A 9,570-nucleotide genomic window follows, 5' to 3' on the forward strand; every position below is an offset into this window, starting at 1 on the left:
GATATTTCCAAAATGGACAAATGGATTTTCAAATGGCAAATGCTGTTCAGTACAAACTTCTCGTAAACATTCAAAATTTCTTCTACGTATTAATTTACATATCTGAGCTGGCAGGAACTGTCTGGAAAAAAGATCTTGGGAAAACTGATCAAATTCTCTTCTTGGAACTGATAGGAAGAGGACTGAAAATACAGTAACATAATAATGACTGATGCAGAGCCAGGATGACATTACACTTAAAGAATATTGTGTACGCTTCTAGTCACCACTCTTAAAGAAGGATGAGATAGAACTAGATAAGGCAACTAAAATTATTAGGCTCCTGGAAAGAAAAGACTACAAAGCAGATGTGGGCTTTTTAGTCTGACGGATAGAAAAAAAACATGACAGAGGCATAAAAATTCATGCATGGCATCCATAATGAGGAAAGAGATTTTCTCTCTCTCTCCTCTTTCGGTGTTAGAAGTGAAGGACATCAACTGACAGAAATTTAGGACCCACAGAATGAAATATGTGCTGTTTTTTATATAGCACATTGTTAGTGTCAAATCCACTGCCAGCAATTGTGATGATGGCAGCCAATTTGGATGGTTTTCAAAGGGTGCCGGACAGATTCCTGGAGGATCAGGCTATCAATGACGCCTTGTATCGATGGCTGTTTATTACTTCTTGAATCATAGGCATTCGGCTTTAAATTTGGGTTGCTGGGAAGCAGCAGTAGAAAGAGGTAGAAAGAGTAGAAGAGAGAAGCTGTAGCTCAGGGTTGAACTGAGGCGTCCTTGATGCTCTCTGAGCTTGGATGTTAATTTTATTCATAGAATTACATACTTTGGCAAGGGGCAAATACAGATAGAAGAATTAGGGGGGGAAATGCCTTTGAATAGAAATGTGCCACCTGATTTTCAACCTTTGCTTACTTATTTTCTAGGTAAGTTGGGACTGCAGTTCCCAGAATTCCCAGCTATTTTGGCCAGTGGGGGGAATTCTGGGAGTTGCAGTCTTCAGCACATGTGGAAGACAGGTTAAAAATGCTTGCCATTGCTTATGACAACAAAGGGTCAGTGAGTTCCTCTCTCAGCTTATGATTCCACTTAAATGCCCCGTGCAGGGCTTTAGCATTAACCTCATTTGGTCCCTTAATTCCCCACTGTTTGGGGCTCACTTCTGGGGGACTTTTGTCTTTCATCCTGTTGGGCACCTGCCCTTCCCCACCACCTCCCTGGCACAGATATATCTGACCCAAGTTTTCCATTGCTTTCCCTCGTTGTTATGGGGAACGGAGTGTTTATGAAGCCTGGGTTGACACAGGCCCTATTCATGGCCCCAGAGCTACATCCAAAGACCTAGCCTTTTTAATCTCTTTCCTTTGAAGGCTGTTGGGGAGCAGGGTGGGTTTTTTTTTTTTTGGTGAGGTTGTGATTGCTTCCAACTGGAGGCATTGCAGCTGGGCTCCCCCATCTTCTCTTGCCAAGCTGTGGTTTTAAAAAAGGTATTCAAAATGACCAGATAAGCTTACTTTACTTTTTATTTCATGCAATGCCACGAAGCATTCAGGTTGTTGACAGACCCCCATCTTGTTGGGTGTTGAGGTGTAAAAATTGCTTGGGGTTGTTTTACACATAGAAACACACATGCACACACATTTTATCTTTTTTTCCCCCACAGGGTTCAATTTTACAAACAGGCACATTTAATGGGTGCAGATTATCTTTGTGTGGGATGCTCTAATGAGAAAAGCATCATTTAGAGGTAGTCCTCAATTTACAACCCTAACCAAGAACTGAATTTCTTTTGCTAAGCAATGCAGATGTGCCCGATTTCACAACTTTGCCACTGTTAAGCAAATTACTGCAGTTGTTAAATGAATCACACCGTTGTTACGCAAATCTGGCTTCCCCCTTGATTTTGCTTGTCAGAAGCTGTCCGCAAAGGTCCAAATGGCAATCACGTGACTTTGGGACACTGCAACCAATGTGAATATATGCCAATTGCCAAGCAACCAAATTTTGATCACATGACTGTGGGTATGCTATGATGGTCATAAGTGCAAGGACCAGTTGTCATTTGTTTCAGTGTTGCTGAACCTCAGTCACTAAGTGAATGGTTGTAACTCAAGGATACCTGTTAGGAAGTTTCTCCTTAATTCCAGGTTGCTTCTCTTTTAGATCAGAATCCATTCATTGTTTCTTGTCTTGCCTTCTGGTGCTTTGGAAAACAAGTTGACCCCATCTTCTTTGTGGCAGCCCCTCAAATATTGGGATATGCTATCATATCGTCTCTTGTTCTTCTTTTCTCTAGACTAGGCAAACCTAAATCCTGCACCTTCTCATCCAATAAACTTTTTCGAAGTTTATTGGATGAGAAGGAAAAAGCACCTTTGGGACAGATTTATCCCTTCACCCCACCCTCGTTTCCTGGGACGGAAATGACTCCAGGCGAGATTCTGCAAGAGCCGCGCCGCCCGTTTTTTAGTGGAATGCGAGCTCCCGGCATCGGGCAGAGCATTTTGGGAAGAGGCACGCTTTCCCCGCGCTGCGATGACCGCACGCTTTTCGCGCGCAGTTTGTGTCACCGTGGCTCCCAAATATCATCCTCCCTTCCCGCTTCCTCGCCCCCCAGGCCCGCCCTCCCTCTCTCCCTGCCTGCTAGCCAGCCAGCCCGGCTCCCTCCCCGCAGCCTCTCATCATTGCCAGGCACACAGGAAGCGAAGAGGCACCTGCAACTCTGCCGCCTTGGCCCCGGGAAAATTCCCAGAAGCCCCCAGGAAGCCTTGTGACATTTCATTCCCTGGGGCGAACCATCCCGCCCTCTTCCCAGCCAAGGAGGGCCGCTCCTCCCGCCTCGACCTCGGCCTCCAAATTACGTGTCAGCAGCCTGAGGTGGTCGGGGAGTGGGGTGAGAAGGGGTGGGCGTCATTTTTCTGACGCTGCCTTGGCTTCCCTTCGCAAGACCGGCGGTCTCCGACTTGCGTGCGCGCGCGTGCCTTCGCAGAGGAGTCAGGGGTGGCAGCCCTGGTTCGTGCGAGTGCGAAGTGGTGGCCCAGCCTTGACTCAGCTGGATACGGGGAGGAAGGCGGCGGCGGGGGTTGGGGGGTAGGTCTTGTGCAACCGCCTTCCCGTGTGGAGTCAGAGTTGCAGATTCAAAGTCTCCGCAAACTTTCATTTGCTAGCCTCAAAACCACGCCGCGGCCAGGGAAAGGTGACTGAGCCAACTACCTCGTCTTCTTTCAGGGACTCTCCTGGTGTGACTCAGGGACAGGATGGCACCCGGGGCAGTTTTGGCTCGGGGGTGGGGGTGGGCTTTCTCTCTCTCTCCCCCCTTTTTGCTTGAGAGAGCACGATAATACCCCCCCCCCACTTTCTAAATTTGGGGATTTGATCTTCAGCAGCCGTGAGCTGCATCTACATTTTCTAAAGCTTTCTTCTTTAAGCCACTTGGGGGTTTGTGTGTGTATGTTTATTATTTATTTATTTATTTATTTTGTCACAACAATATATATAGGTATCATACAAAAAGAATTATATAGTATATAAACACATATATGAGTAAATATAAGGAGATATAAGCATATATATATATATAGGAATGTGTATGTGTATGTTCAGTGCACAGAAACATGCTTTATTTGAAGGGATGGCACTCATGCATGTACAGAGTGCAAACTCATCAATCGGGAGCAAGGCCAATCCCAAAAAACTCTCCTGAATTTAGGGTTGAGATTCCAAGTCAGGGAAATTTAAAAGTAGGATATATACATGAAGGGCAAATTAAATGTCTCACATGACTCCCCCTAATTCTTTGCAGGGCCTTGTGCTTCCACCACCTCACTCCAAGTTTTCTTTTCAAGTATTGATTCAAGGATTTTGCCCATCCCAAACAGCATTCTTTTAATATATGTCCCCTCCCCAATTTAATCTGGAAGAATCTGGATTTAGAAACAGACATTCTCGTATAAGGCTTTGGAATGACTGGGGGAGAGAGATATTTTACATAAACATTCAAATGTCAACAGCAAAAAAAAGTAAATTATGCTGGAATTAAAGCAAAGAGCAGCTCCTGCTGCTACTGATAACTTCATCCCACCAAGCATAACTTATTTCCCACTCCCAAAATCTTCCTTTTTTTGGCTGGTTATTTGCAACCTGGCCTTATTTTCTCTATATCCAGGGGGTAATAAGGTTTGTATGATTGTTGCTATCATCTTCACCTTTTTTGACACGCTCCCTTCCCTGCTCCACAGACACCTCCTAGTGTGTTGGACTTCAGCTCCCATAATGCCAGGCTTGTGTGGTTAATCTGACTTCATAAATACCTTGTTTATTTTTAAATATTCCCAGGGACTCCTCTTAAATACAATTCAATCTATATAGCATTCTGGTTCTTCTCTTGAGATATGGTTTTCCTGATAGCCCAGCGCAACACACGTTTCTTTAAACTAGGCCCCACTCCATCCCCTGGGGTTTTCAAGTAAATATACATAAAATGCATGCATTTGATAGCAGTTATTATCTAAAGACTTACATTACTCTTTCAACATTAATAAGCCTCTTTAATATATCTACTCAGCAGAGAACTCAAATATGATGTCTTTGCTAGTGCTTTTCAATTTCAAGTTAGAAGTAAGTTGTATATTAAGATAGATCCCCAAAATATGACATTAAAATCTCAAGACTGTTCCATATTAGTTCCAATGTGATCAGATCCACTAAACAAGGTAGGAATGTGAGCTAGTTCTATTGCCAATATTCTGGTAATTTTTTTAAAATTTGTATTTATTTGTCGAATACGTATTAGATAATATATATAGGTATAAGCATGAATTGAATACATAAAATGAATACAATTAAAGGGAACATTAGGACGGTAGGCACGCTGGTGCTCTTATGCACGCCCCTTAGTGTGCATAAGAGCTGTTAATTGAAATGGGATCTTTAAGAGCGCTGAATTTGGCAACTATTATGCTATCACTATCCTTCTGCTAATCTTTCTATATGTAGCCATTCCCAGAATTCCCCACCCAGAGTAGCCACTGCTAAGAATTCTGGGAGTCTGCCCATTTAGATGCCCCCTACCCAATTTGGAGAATAGTGTTCTAAACGTAAAGTTTAACCTTTAGATAGTCCAAGAATTCAAGCTTTGTACTTAAGCACATATTTTATATGTGTCATGTTCGTTTCCTGCCTTCAGCATCTCACAGTGCAGTCTGATCCATGTCTGCTCTTGCTTCAAGGGAACTAAATATCTGAGTGTAACCTAGAAACATCCAGCAGCAGGAAATGGGAAATACCTTGCAATCCTGGTGAGATGCAACCAGAATACTCAGCAATGAACAAGCAAAGAATCAGTGGACTGACTTGGTATAATGGAAAGATTACAAGAACTGTAATACAGTTTAATCCCTCTGAATATGTACCAAGCACCAGTCTCTTAGTAAGGACTGAATACTGCCAACCCACATGTAACTGGAGCAAAACTGCCAAAACAGGAGCAAAGGCATCCATTCTATTTTATTTCCTGGAAGAATAAATTACTACCTTACTACTCAGCTTTCTGCTACCTGGGCCTTTTTATTCTGTCTAACCAAGGATTATGGGTGTCATAGTCCAACACGGAGATCAGGTTGGGAGAAGATGGGCCGGCATTTTTTTAAGACTGGTTATCAGCATATTTTCAAGCCCAGTGGGAAAGCTTGGTGCTTGGAAATGGATGACTTAGAGAGCCTTCACTTCATTCCAAGACCTATCAAAGCCAAAATTAGGACCTGTTGTATATTTATCCAGTCAGACTATATGGGAGAAGGGCCTTTTTGGTGGTGGTGGCTAAGAATTCCTTTCTGGCTTATCTCTGTCGTTGGTCCCACCTGGATTGAAGAATTCCTAGTGTGCCCAATATACTCAAACCTATACAGTGTACATGCTCCTACTGTAAGCACCGTTTCAAAGGGGCTAGAAAGCAGCTTATAAATGGATTACCGTAAATACACATGCAACAACTCACCCCTTTTTTCTTTGCATGCCCTGCACAGGAACAAACAGGCCTGCACCGTCGTCTTTAGATGCTGCTTTCTGATGCTGCCCATATACGGCCCTCATCTGCTGATGCACAGGCTTGGACAAGAGGTGCTATATAAGCAGCTCCCCCCACCCCCAAACTCAGCTACTGCAGCCCAGATTCAGGGGAAGGATGGTGGTGTAAACAGCTGCTGCATCCCAGAGGAAGTACCTCTCTTCCCCTAGAGACAAATCCTCCTGTGGAATAACGCCTGCTGGTGGGCAGGTGTACTGATGTGGTTTGGAAATCGGGAATGGATGTAACCCCCCTGACCCAGAACACATCCTGCTCAAACAGCCTGGCTGGGACCCTGTCTGTCGAGTTTGCTGAGAAGCGTGTGGCAGGGCCCGGCTCTTGCTCTCGCTCCAGGCAATGTGAACAAGGAAGCATCTTTCCCCTTCAAAATTTTTTGCGCCAAAAATGGAGCCGCCAAGCTGCTCAGGTCACGAGTTTCAGATCACCACACGGAGCGGCTTGAAGTGAGACCTTTTGCTCACACTCATAGTGTGGGATTTGCTGTGGGGCTTTTATGACTCCAAACTTTGTCTCAGCTTGTAGTTGGGTAAGGTCTTTCCTGACTGCATTCTTCCTTCTCCTCTTCTGATTGTGATGTGGTATAATAAAGTGAGCCACTTAGTTTACTCAGGACCCAGATTTGAATACCCAGAGTGTCAGATATACAATAAATTATATTTGTTTCCTGTTCTTCATACAGGGGATGTTTTTATATTTTTTTGCAAGCTGCCCAGAGCTGGAATGATTCACTGGCATATAAATTTAATAATAACAAGAATCGCGACGAGGATCGCGCAAGAACCTTGCAGACAAGTTGGATCACAAACTCCATCATTCACAGTTAGTATGTGGTGATGGGAATAGTAGCCAGAGTGGGAACAGTTGTAATACATTTACATTAGGAAAAGTGTGCTTATGTCACAGGTTTTGGCAGGGAGGATTAGTTCCTTTAATCCGAGAACCAGAAGAAGGAATTTGTGCCAGCTCATTAAAATTTATGCTTTTTAATAAAATTTGTAGTCCGAAAATCTGCCAGATTTCTGATGTTTTGCCGTTGTAGACTAACATGTCTTCTCCTTCGAAGTTCCTACTTCTGTTGCCTTTCATAGGCAAGTTTTAGACTGGATAGCAGCCAACCTACAAAGGCATGATTGGAGTCAAGGTCCCATTTAAAACAAAAGAAAGAGAGAGAAAATAGATATTGTCTATGTTTGGGTATATATCTGTAATCCCGGAAAAGAGTGTTTTTCAACCTGGGCCCTTTAAGATTTGTGGACTTCAACTCCCAGAATTCTCCAGCCAGCATGGCCAGCTGGGGAATTCTGGGAATTGAAGTCCACATACCTACATTGAAAAACACTGCAGTATAGCAGATGCTATGTTCCAGGTCCAGTCACCCTTCACAATAGGCCATGCCAGCCACAAATGCAAAAAACCCTTTTATATAGGTAGTCCTGGACTTAAAACAATTCATTTAGTGACCATTCGAAGTTACAACGGCACTAAAAAAGGTGATTTATGACCAGTTTTCAGACTTACAACCATTGCCGCATCCCCATAGTCATAGGATCAAAATTCAGATACTTGGGAACAGGTTCATATTTATGACCGTTGCAGTGTCCCGGGTTATGTGTCCCTTTTGTGACTTTCTGAGAAGCAAAGTCCATGGAGAAGCCAGATTCACTTAACAACCATGTTACTAACTAAATTATGTGGTAGTGGTAAACTTCAGAAAACCCAATATGACAGGTATTCTTGGAGTATCCAAGAAGTGAGCATGTGGTTAGTCTTCATTAATGACCATGGTTCTGATCAGCAACTTTGTTGTTATGTGAAGCAGTTGCTAAGTGAAACTGTGGTCATGCTTATGATCTTACTTCAGCTTTCAGACCTACAAAGATTATAATTGCAAGATTTGGTTCTAAAGTTATTGTTTCATCACTGAAACGTAACTGATCAATTACTAAAAACGGCAGTTGTTAAACGAGGACTACCTGTAGCCCAAATAAAGTCCTTTACTGGGACTTTTTTTTAAAATGTAATGTCTTAGTTTCAATGTGGTTTTCTGAGGGGAAAAGAAATGCAAAAGACTCTGCAATTGTAAACTGAAATAGGAGATAATATCAGATGTCTTTGTTGGTTTTCATACTCTAACCTTCAGTTCCTTTAGAAAAAAATGAAATATAAATCCAATAAATATCACCATCGTTGTCATGAACGAAACAGTTACTACCTTTGGTATTATTTAACGATGCTAGGAAAATTTTGAATGTGCCTTTCAGTTAAAAGAAAGTTAAAGCATTCTGGAGTCTCGCTGACTAAATGGAATGATTTAAGCAGGTTGTTAATTTTCCCATTATATCAGAATAATAGAAAAACAGAGCTGAAAGGGACCTTGGAGGTCTTCTAGCCCAACCCCCTGATCAAGCAGGAAATCATATACCATTTCAGACAAATGGTTGTCCAATCTCTTCATAAAAAATTTCAAGTGTTGGAGCACCCACAACTTCTGGAGGCAAGCTGTTCCGCTTATTAATTATTCTGTCAGGAAATTTTTCCGTTGTTCTAGATTGCCCCACCTTGATTAATTTCCATCCATTGCTTAAAATCAATGGGACACAGTATCATTTTGTAAATAATTGTGCCAATTAAGTCCCAAACAAGGACCCTATAATAAACGTAGCATTTCAGTTAAAAAACATTTCACTTTTGCCAAAACCTAGCCTCTGTCAAAATAGTGACACCTTGGTCTCATATGAAATAGATTGGCCAACTAATCGATCAATCAATTTATTATATGAATACAAACCATTACAGAGGGGGCAAACCCAGTATGACGTACTGCTGCTGATGCAGGATTAAAATGTGGGTCTGGCTGCCTCTGGAGGTAGCAAGTGGGATCAGCTACTTTGAAGGAGATGAGAAATCCATGCTCACCAGTGGCTGCAAGTGAGAATCTCTGACATTCAGAGGTGGTTCTGTGGCACCAATTGGACACCATTCTCGAGACAAAGTGCCAAGTGGACAGACGTAATTTGATGTCACACCTTGGGAATTTTGTACATCCAAAGCCGGTGGTTCAAAGCCATTCGTTCCTGGTTGTGATGGCTTTTCAGGCTTACTGTTTTATATCTTTCCCTTTTCTCTGTTAAACCCCAGGGTTTTTTTTCCATCTTCCACCTTACTCTTTTCTCCACTAAAATTCTCCAGCTGCTTCTTCTTCTTCTTCTTCTTCTTCTTCTTCTTCTTCTTCTTCTTCTTCTTCTTCTTCTTCTTCTTCTTCTTCTTCTTCTTCTTCTTCTTCTTCTTCTTCTTCTTCTTCTTCTTCTTCTTCTTCTTCTTCTTCTTCTTCTTCTTCTTCTTCTTCTTCTTCTTTTGCCTAAGTCAAGATGTCTCTGTAAAACTCGGATTTAGAAACAATGCACTCTATTAAATTTTGGAAGTATGGCAATTGCAACATGACATATTTCCTTCCTTCCTTCCTTCCTTCCTTCCTTCCTTCCT

Source organism: Ahaetulla prasina, chromosome 4, assembly GCF_028640845.1.
Source record: "Ahaetulla prasina isolate Xishuangbanna chromosome 4, ASM2864084v1, whole genome shotgun sequence".
NCBI classification, from domain to species: Eukaryota; Metazoa; Chordata; class Lepidosauria; order Squamata; family Colubridae; genus Ahaetulla; species Ahaetulla prasina.